Here is an 8949-nt window from a genome sequence, read left to right as displayed (position 1 = left end):
AGTTTACCTACTAGACAACACTCCAGTCAACAGGCCAGTATACCTGCTAGTCAACGCTCCTGTCAACAGGCCAGCATACCCACTAGTCAACGCTCCAGTCAACAGGCCAGTATACCCACTAGTCAACACTCCAGTCAACAGACCAGTATACCCACTAGTCAACACTCCAGTCAACAGGCCAGTATACCCACTAGTCAACACTCAAGTCAACAGGCCAGTATACCCACTAGCCAACACTCCAGTCAACAGGCCAGCATACCCACTAGTCAACACTCAAGTCAACAGGCCAGTATACCCACTAGCAAACACTCCAGTCAACAGGCCAGCATACGCTATTCAACACTCAAGTCAACAGGCCAGTATACCCACTAGTCAACACTCCAGTCAACAGGCCAGCATACCCACTAGTCAACACTCAAGTCAACAGGCCAGTATACCCACTAGTCAACGCTCCTGTCAACAGGCCAGCATACCGACTAGTCAACACTCCAGTCAACAGGCCAGTATACCCACTAGTCAACGCTCAAGTCAACAGGCCAGTATACCCACTAGCCAACACTCCAGTCAACAGGCCAGCATACCCACTAGTCAACCACGCCAAGTCAACAGGCCAGTATACCCACTAGTCAACACTCCAGTCAACAGGACGATAAACAACCCAGTCAACACAACAATCATGACACCAGTATTCACGCCTGTCAGCACTAGACCAGACTCTACTCAACACTGCCTGATTATTAAAAAAATTGTTCAAAATGGAAGCAAAATTGTCAGAAGGATTAGATGAAATCTTAGGAATATATTGTCGTGAAAATAACATGTCACTTTCACCTGTGAAGAAATAAGCATGTTTCTGATGCATACATTGGTAAAATGTTCCTGTGTCATTTACCTCAGCTGATTCTCCAAGGATCCAGTTGGAGTCGGGTGTGAAACTCTCGGACCGTTGATGAGCTGCCTCACTTCCGCTGTCTCCAAACAGGGCATCCGAACAGGATCTCATCCAGTAGAACCTCTACAAACAACACAGAATCACTGTTGAAATGGGCATCAACACTGTTGTAATAGACAGAAACACTATTGTAATAGACAGAAACACTGTTGTAATAGACAGAAACACTGTTGTAATAGACAGAAACACTGTTATAATAGACAGAAACACTGTTGTAAAAGACAGAAACACTGTTGTAATGCACAGTACACTGTTGTAATAGACAACACTGTTATAATAGACAGGAACACTGTTGCAATAGACAGGAACACTGTTGTAATAGACAGAAACACTGTTGTAATAGACAGGAACACTGTTGTAATAGACAGGAACACTGTCGAAATAGACAGGAACACTGTTGTTATAGACAGGAACACTGTCGTAATAGACAGGAACACAGTTGTAATAGACAGGAACACTGTTATAATAGACAGAAACACTGTTGTAATGCACAGGAACACTGTTGTAATAGGCAGGAACACTGTTATAATAGACAGGAACACTGTTGTAATAGACAGGAACACTGTTGTAATGCACAGGAACACTGTTGTAATAGACAGGAACACTGTTATAATAGACAGGAACACTGTTGTAATAGACAGGAACACTGTTGTAATAGACAGAAACACTGCTGTAATAGACAGGAACACTGTTATAATAGACAGAAACACTGTTGTAATGCACAGGAACACTGTTGTAATAGACAGGAACACTGTTATAATAGACAGGAACACTGTTGTAATAGACAGGAACACTGTTGTAATGCACAGGAACACTGTTGTAATAGACAGGAACACTGTTGTTATAGACAGGAACACTGTTGTAATATCACACAATAAAGTGGAAAACACATACCTCACCAAGCCATTTACCTTTGAATACCACCAAACCTTCCATAGAAATTGTATCTCCTAACCAGTTATTGTCCCTGACTGACTGACTGAGGTTGGTTTTACGCCGCTTTTATCAATATTCCAGCAACATCACAGCGGGAGTTATTATCCCTGAACATAAGGAGGTCACACTGGATATCTAAGGTACAATTACTATATTTAGACACAAAGTCCACGGCAGTAAACTTGTCATATTTATTAAGGAATGAAAGTTAAAGCATGGATATTGGAGGGTATAGCATTATAGTCCTTTTGTATTGGACATGTTTCTGTTCACTGTGTAGATTCCTGGAGCTACTCACGGAAGTGGTCCCAATCTTCTGGCAGCAGCTGGAACTCAAACTTGTCTGGAATACCATGAGTGAACACTGGCTTGGCCACCGGCTCGAACCCTCCGGCAAGAACACCGCCATTCCATTCCCGAAAGTAGCAGTAACCATCATAGTCTCGAATAACTGAAACAGGGTAGACTCAATATACTGATCAACCTGCACTCTCAAGCCGTATTAGTGTCCGCTAGTATCTTACTGCTATATTTTCTGCTTCAGTCAGCAGTATTGAAAATCACACTGTCCAGGTAAGTGACAGACTGCATTTGTATTTCAGGAACTATGCTTCAATCAGAAATCAATTTACATATATATATATTTATAACTTACTGGCAGTGCTCACATGGCAAGATGTTATTGTGTCAGGTATTTTCACCTTACTCCCAATATATATCAAGATAAGTTTGTAGTTACAGCCCTCCTACCTGGCATGTTGCTGGGGACACCTTCAATAGGCTTGGTGACAATGTAGCGACCTTACTAGTGAGATATGTAACTACTGTAACACAGTGTCTGGTTACAGCCCTCCCACCTGGCATGTTGCTGGGGACACCTTCAATAGGCTTGGTGACAATGTAGTGACCTTACTATTGAGATATGTAACTACTGTAACACAGTGTCTGGTTACAGCCCTCCTACCTGGCATGTTGCTGCTGGACACCTTCAATAGGCTTGGTGACAATGTAGCGACTTTACTTGTGAGATGTGTAACTACTGTAACACAGTGTCTGGTTACAGCGCCCCTACCTGGCATGTTGCTGGGGACACCTTCAATAGGCTTGGTGACAATGTAGTGACCTTACTATTGAGATATGTAACTACTGTAACACAGTGTCTGGTTACAGCCCTCCTACCTGGCATGTTGCTGGGGACACCTTCAATAGGCTTGGTGACAATGTAGCTTACTTTACTTGTGAGATGTAACTACTGTAACACAGTGTCTGGTTACAGCGCCCTACCTGGCATGTTGCTGGGGACACCTTCAATAGGCTTGGTGACAATGTAGTAGTGTTCACAGGAGTGTAAGGGAACCTTCACTTCCGGGGATGACTTCTTGCCAATCTCACGAGCCCACTGCATCAGACAATAATTTACGATTTAGTTCATACTCACAACCTGCAGAGGAATCCGCTTCAAGATCTCCACTGGATGTCCACAGGGCCTGGTAATACTAGCAGTTACATGCTGGAAATTTTTCTTTTGTTTTCTCCGGATCACACATAATCCATATCACATGATCACACATAGCATTGCACCTCATCACATGACAACACACAGCTTTGTACCCTCATCACATGACCACACATAGCATTGTACCTCATCACATGACCACACATAGCATTGTACCTCATCACATGACCACACATAGCTTTGTACCTCATCACATGACAACACATAGCATTGTACCTCATCACATGACCACACATAGCATTGTACCTCATCACATGACCACAAATAGCATTGTACTTCATCACATGACTACAAGTAGCATTGTACCTCATCACATGACCACACATAGCTTTGTACCTCATCACATGACTACAGTAGCATTGCACCTCATCACATGACCACACATAGCATTGTACCTCATCACATGACCACACAAAGCATTGTACCTCATCACATGACCACATAGCTTTGTACCTCATCATATGATCACACATAGCATTGTACCTCATCACATGACCACAAATAGCATTGTACTTCATCACATGACTACAAGTAGCATTGTACCTCATCATATGATCACACATAGCATTGTACCTCATCACATGACTACAGTAGCATTGCACCTCATCACATGACCACACATAGCATTGTACCTCATCACATGACCACACAAAGCATTGTACCTCATCACATGACCACACATAGCTTTGTACCTCATCATATGATCACACATAGCATTGTACCTCATCACATGACTACAAGTAGCATTGTACCTCATCACATGACCACACATAGCATTGTACCTCATCACATGACCACACATAGCATTGTACCTCATCAAATGACCACACATAGCTTTGTACCTCATCACATGACCACACATAGCATTGTACCTCATCACATGACCACACATAGCTTTGTACCTCATCACATGACCACACATAGCTTTGTACCTCATCATCACATGACCACACATAGCTTTGTACCCCATCATATGATCACACATAGCTTTGTACTTCATCCACATGACTACAAGTAGCATTGTACCTCATCACATGACCACACATAGCTTTGTACCTCATCACATGACCACACATAGCATTCTACCTCATCACATGATCACACATAACATTGTACCTCATCACATGACCATAAATAGCATTGTACCTCATCACATGACCACACATAACATTGTACCTCATCACATGACCATACATAGCATTGTACCTCATCACATGACCATACATAGCATTGTACCTCATCACATGACCATAAATAGCTTTGTACCTCATCACATGACCACACATAGCATTGTACCTCATCACATGACCACACAAAGCTTTGTGCCTCATCACATGACCACACATAGCATTGTACCTCATCACATGACCACACATAGCATTGTACCTCATCACATGACCACAAATAGCATTGTACCTCATCAGCATGACCACACATGACATTGTACCTCATCACATGACTACAGTAGCATTGTACCTCATCACATGACTACAGTAGCATTGTACCTCATCACATGATCACACATAGCATTGTACCTCATCACATGATCAAACATAGCTTTGTACCTCATCACATGACCACACATAGCATTGTACCTCATCACATGACTACAGTAGCATTGTACCTCATCATATGATCAAACATAGTATTCTACCTCATCACATGACCACACATAGCATTGCACCTCATCACATGACAACACACAGCTTTGTACCTCATCACATGACCACACATAGCATTGTACCTCATCACATGACCACACATAGCATTGTACCTCATCACATGACCACACATAGCTTTGTACCCTCATCACATGACAACACATAGCATTGTACTCCTCATCACATGACCACACATAGCATTGTACCTCATCACATGACCACAAATAGCATTGTACTTCATCACATGACTACAAGTAGCATTGTACCTCATCACATGACCACACATAGCTTTGTACCTCATCACATGACTACAGTAGCATTGCACCTCATCACATGACCACACATAGCATTGTACCTCATCACATGACCACACAAAGCATTGTACCTCATCACATGACCACACATAGCATTGTACCTCATCATATGATCACACATAGCATTGTACCTCATCACATGACCACAAATAGCATTGTACTTCATCACATGACTACAAGTAGCATTGTACCTCATCATATGATCACACATAGCATTGTACCTCATCACATGACTACAGTAGCATTGCACCTCATCACATGACCACACATAGCATTGTACCTCATCACATGACCACACAAAGCATTGTACCTCATCACATGACCACACATAGCTTTGTACCTCATCATATGATCACACATAGCATTGTACCTCATCACATGACTACAAGTAGCATTGTACCTCATCACATGACCACACATAGCATTGTACCTCATCACATGACCACACATAGCATTGTACCTCATCAAATGACCACACATAGCTTTGTACCTCATCACATGACCACACATAGCATTGTACCTCATCACATGACCACACATAGCTTTGTACCTCATCACATGACCACACATAGCTTTGTACCTCATCACATGACCACACATAGCTTTGTACCCCATCATATGATCACACATAGCTTTGTACTTCATCACATGACTACAAGTAGCATTGTACCTCATCACATGACCACACATAGCTTTGTACCTCATCACATGACCACACATAGCATTCTACCTCATCACATGATCACACATAACATTGTACCTCATCACATGACCATAAATAGTATTGTACCTCATCACATGACCACACATAACATTGTACCTCATCACATGACCATACATAGCATTGTACCTCATCACATGACCATACATAGCATTGTACCTCATCACATGACCATACATAGCTTTGTACCTCATCACATGACCACACATAGCATTGTACCTCATCACATGACCACACAAAGCTTTGTGCCTCATCACATGACCACACATAGCATTGTACCTCATCATACATGACCACACATAGCATTGTACCTCATCACATGACCACAAATAGCATTGTACCTCATCGCATGACCACACATGACATTGTACCTCATCACATGACTACAGTAGCATTGTACCTCATCACATGACTACAGTAGCATTGTACCTCATCACATGATCACACATAGCATTGTACCTCATCACATGATCAAACATAGCTTTGTACCTCTCATCACATGACCACACATAGCATTGTACCTCATCACATGACTACAGTAGCATTGTACCTCATCATATGATCAAACATAGTATTCCTACCTCATCACATGATCAAACATAGCATTGTACCTCATCACATGATCACACATAGCATTGTACCTCATCACATGACTACAGTAGCATTGTACCTCATCACATGATCAAACATAGCATTCTACCTCATCATATGATCAAACATAGCATTGTACCTCATCACATGACTACAGTAGCATTGTACCTCATCACATGACTACAGTAGCATTGTACCTCATCACATCACCACACATAGCATTGTACCCTCATCACATGATCAAACATAGCTTTGTACCTCATCACATGACCACACATAGCATTGTACCTCATCACATGACCACACATAGCATTGTACCTCATCACATGACCATACATAGCTTTGTACATCATCACATGACCACACATAGCATTGTACCTCATCACATGACTACAGTAGCATTGTACCTCATCACATGACCACACATAGCATTGTACCTCATCACATGACCACACATAGCATTGTACCTCATCACATGACCACAAATAGCATTGTACCTCATCGCATGACCACACATAGCATTGTACCTCATCACATGACTACAGTAGCATTGTACCTCATCACATGACCATACATAGCATTGTACCTCATCACATGACCACACATAGCTTTGCACCTCATCACATGACCACACATAGCATTGTACCTCATCACATGACTACAAGTAGCATTGTACCTCATCACATGACCACACATAGCATTGTACCTCATCACATGACCACACATAGCATTGTACCTCATCACATGACCACAAATAGCATTGTACCTCATCACATGATCAAACATAGCATTGTACCTCATCACATGACCACACATAGCTTTGTACCTCATCACATGACCATACATAGCATTGTACCTCATCACATGACAACACATAGCTTTGTACCTCATCACATGACCACACATAGCATTGTACCTCATCACATGACTACAGTAGCATTGTACCTCATCACATGACCACACATAGCATTGTACCTCATCACATGACCACAAATAGCATTGTACCTCATCACATGACCATACATAGCATTGTACCTCATCACATGACCACACATAGCTTTGTACCTCATCACATGACCACACATAGCATTGTACCTCATCACATGACTACAGTAGCTTTGTACCTCATCACATGACCACACATAGCATTGTACCTCATCACATGACCACACATAGCATTGTACCTCATCACATGACTACAGTAGCATTGTACCTCATCGCATGACCACACATGACATTGTACCTCATCACATGACTACAGTAGCATTGTACCTCATCACATGACAACACATAGCATTGTACCTCATCACATGACCACACATAGCATTGTACCTCATCACATGACTACAGTAGCATTGTACCTCATCACATGACTACAGTAGCATTGTACCTCATCACATGACCACACATAGCATTGTACCTCATCACATGACCACAAATAGCATTGTACCTCATCACATGACCATACATAGCATTGTACCTCATCACATGACCACACATAGCTTTGTACCTCATCACATGATCACACATAGCATTGTACCTCATCACATGATCAAACATAGCTTTGTACCTCATCACATGACCACACATAGCATTGTACCTCATCACATGACTACAGTAGCATTGTACCTCATCACATGATCAAACAGCATTCTACCTCATCACATGACCACACATAGCTTTGTACCTCATCATATGATCAAACATAGCATTCTACCTCATCACATGATCAAACATAGCATTCTACCTCATCATATGATCAAACATAGCATTGTACCTCATCACATGACTACAGTAGCATTGTACCTCATCACATGACTACAAGTAGCATTGTACCTCATCACATGACCACACATAGCATTGTACCTCATCACATGACCACACATAGCATTGTACCTCATCACATGACCACACATAGCATTGTACCTCATCACATGATCAAACATAGCATTGTACCCTCATCACATGACCACACATAGCTTTGTACCTCATCACATGACCACACATAGCATTGTACCTCATCACATGACTACAGTAGCTTTGTACCTCATCACATGACCACACATAGCATTGTACCTCATCACATGACCACAAATAGCATTGTACCTCATCACATGACCATACATAGCATTGTACCTCATCACATGACCACACATAGCTTTGTACCTCATCACATGACCACACATAGCATTGTACCTCATCACATGACTACAGTAGCATTGTACCTCATCACATGACCACACATAGCTTTGTACCTC

The 8949-nt window shown here is 42.0% G+C and overlaps 1 long non-coding RNA gene across 1 annotated transcript; it reads right to left on the bottom strand.

Annotated features, from left to right (window-relative positions):
- Positions 1-939: 939 nt before the first annotated feature.
- LOC124272384 lies at positions 940-3284 on the bottom strand. Its single transcript, XR_006897324.1, has 3 exons — positions 3173-3284; positions 2187-2339; positions 940-1015 (listed from the first exon to the last, which is right to left on the bottom strand). It is a non-coding gene; the product is annotated as an uncharacterized LOC124272384 (long non-coding RNA).
- Between the last annotated feature and the right edge of the window lie 5665 nt (positions 3285-8949).

Source organism: Haliotis rubra, unplaced genomic scaffold (assembly GCF_003918875.1).
Source record: "Haliotis rubra isolate DU_JTF1 unplaced genomic scaffold, ASM391887v1 Scf1697, whole genome shotgun sequence".
NCBI lineage: Eukaryota > Metazoa > Mollusca > Gastropoda > Lepetellida > Haliotidae > Haliotis > Haliotis rubra.
Note: the sequence above shows the minus strand (reverse complement) of the source record. Positions and strands in the feature narration are given on the sequence as shown.